This window comes from Eleutherodactylus coqui, chromosome 7 (genome assembly GCF_035609145.1).
Source record: "Eleutherodactylus coqui strain aEleCoq1 chromosome 7, aEleCoq1.hap1, whole genome shotgun sequence".
Taxonomy (NCBI): domain Eukaryota; kingdom Metazoa; phylum Chordata; class Amphibia; order Anura; family Eleutherodactylidae; genus Eleutherodactylus; species Eleutherodactylus coqui.
Window position 1 is genome coordinate 208,320,878 of NC_089843.1, and position 2,700 is coordinate 208,323,577.

The following is a 2,700-nucleotide window of genomic DNA, read 5'->3' on the forward strand; positions in this document are numbered from 1 at the left end:
CGGTATGGATGGGTTACCCATTGAATTCTACCGTATGTTGTGGAGTGTGATAGGGAAAGATGTGTGTGAAGTGTGCCAGTACATGTGGGTGAATGTGGATGTAGCTGAAAGTATGCGAGGTGGACTGGTTGTATTAATACCCAAGAAGGGCAATCTGAAGAATTTAAAGAATTGGCGCCCGATTACGCTTCTAAATGTGGATTATAAAATTTATGCTAAGATCATTGCAAACCGGATGCGTGCGGTAGTGGAGAGCGTGGTGAGTGAGGACCAGTACTGTGCGGTGCCTGGTAGGAGAGTGCATGAGAGTCTGTGTCTGGTGCGGGATTGTCTGGGTGATTGTAAGGAGCGAAAGAAGAGTGTGTATGTGGTGAGCTTGGACTTTGAAAAAGCGTATGATAGGTTGTCGCATGGGTTCTTGTTTCGAGTGTTGGTGCGCATGGGGTTCCCGGGTATGTTTGTAGAGCGAGTGAGGAGTCTGTATGAAAGGATTTATAGTAGTATGTTAGTGAATGGGAAGGTTGGAAGGAGAGTGAATGTGATGTCTGGTGTGCGTCAGGGGTGTCCGCTGTCGGCCGTGGTTTTCATCTGTGCCATGGAGCCGTTACTATGCCTGATAAGACAGGATAAGATGGTGAGGGGGATCCACATCCCAGGTAGTGACGGCAGAGAGCTAAAGGTGTGTGCGTATATGGATGATGTGTGTGTGATGTGTGAGTCTGAGAGTGCAGTGAGGAGAGTGAAGCTGTTAGTGTCTGTGTTTTGTGGTGCGTCTGCGTTCCGTATTAACTGGGACAAAAGCGAGTGCAAGGTGTTTGGTGAGACTGGAGTGAGTGCAGATATAGGTTTAAAAAATGTGTCCGGGCCAATTAAAATCTTAGGTATTAAGTTCAATAACAATTTAAAGGGGGAAGAGAGCTGGGAGGAGGCAAGACAGACAGTGGAGAATAGGCTAAATTTTTGGAAATTACGCAATCTCACTATGATTGGCAAAATTGTAATAATAAAGAGCGTAATTTTGCCCATTTTCCTATATGTAGCATTAGTCTTCCCTCCGGGATACATGGGTCAGAGGAGGCTGAGCAGAACTTTGTTTCTTTTTTTCTGGGGGTCCAAAATGGAACGTCTGAGGAGGGAGGTAGTGTATAAGAGTTGGGAGAGAGGAGGAATGGGCTTCCCAAATCTGGAGGCATACTTTGGATGCAACAGCGTAGTTTTTCTCTTAAGCATGTTGCAAAAAACCACCAAAGGGGCGTGCATGATGCGGTATTTAGCAGGGAGATGGTTTGTGCGCATGAAATGGTGTGAATATGACTTGAGGAAACCAGTTGCTTTCCAGATCCCCAAGTGGTATGAATGGACAGTATGTTTCGTGGCGAAGTTTGAGTTGGATGATTGTGAAGTGAATGTACTTAAAAATAAGCGAATGGTGAAACAAATGATTGAGAGTAAGGATGTAGTGTCTGATATTAATTCTGTTAGCAGAGTGAATGTGGAGAGAGTGTGGAAGAAAGTGCGGATGGATGGGATGAGCAATAGGCAGAGTGAGATTGTATGGCAGAGTCTGCATGGCGTGTTACCGGTGCGAGAGTTTCAGCGTGTGAGAGGTTTGGTGAGGAGTGAGAGATGTCCGAGAGAGGGGTGCGGTGGATGTGAGAATGTGGTTCATTTATTTTGGAATTGCAGCCATGCACAAAATGTGCTGCGGAGACTTGGGCCGTTATGTAAGGAAATAACAGGAGCTAATTTCATATCCTTTGAGTTAGTTATGTTTGGTTTGAGTGTGAGAGGCAGTGTGAGAGAGAGACTGTTGTGGTTGTTTATGGCGTGTGTGAAGGAGGTGTTGTGGGATGTAAGGAATGTGTATGTGTTCAAGAGGAAGGATATAAGTGAGAGGGACAGCGTGCGAATGGTGCTGGGGAAATTATACTTCATTTATTTATGGGACAAAAGAAAAGATGGAGTCGATGCAGAAGGCATATGGAAGGTTAAAAAATGGATACAATTAGTTGATTTGTCATGATTTGTAATGTATTTCTGTTGTATAAATGTGATGGATTTATTATGTTGGAGAATAAATAAAGACCTTTGGTTTATAAAAAAAAAAAAAAAAAAAAAAAAAATCTGTTCTTATCAGTTTAATATCTGATACGTCCCCTATCTGGGGACCATATATTAAATGGATTTTTAGAACAGGGAGCTGGAAAAAGAGCTTGCTCTGTCCACTCCGCGCATTGACCTGGTATTGCAGTACCTCCAGGACCGGTGCACCCCCTTTCCTACAGCAGTTTCCAAAAGCAGAAAAACAAAACTGACGAGCAAGAGGTGCAGCGCAGCTGTGGCTGCTTCTGCTGCTAACAAACGAGCACTTTGATTGACACTCAGCCCGTCTGCTGACGTGGAGCTCGCAACATTGTATCCACTGAGCAGCTGCGTCTGCCAGAGTGTGCACAGCACAGGTACAACTGGAAGCAAAACAACACACACCAGTTCATATGCCAGCCGCACTCTATAGTTCGTACCTACCGCTGCGCTAATAGCCAAGTTGGAAACATCGGGCAGGCACAGCGTATCCTGGCAGCCTGCATCTGTATGCTCCACGTATTCGGGTCATGGGTGTATGTGCTGGGGGTGCGGTCGCACCTGGGGCCCGGAGCCCTAGGGGGCCCATAAAGTCTCTCTTCCCCACATTGTAAACCA

The 2,700-nt window shown here is 45.6% G+C and overlaps 1 non-coding gene across 1 annotated transcript; it reads left to right on the plus strand.

Annotated features, from left to right (window-relative positions):
• The first annotated feature begins 2,082 nt into the window (after positions 1–2,082).
• Positions 2,083–2,276, plus strand: LOC136574113 (U2 spliceosomal RNA). Its single transcript, XR_010786240.1, has one exon. It is a non-coding gene; the product is annotated as a U2 spliceosomal RNA (small nuclear RNA).
• Positions 2,277–2,700: the final 424 nt, after the last annotated feature.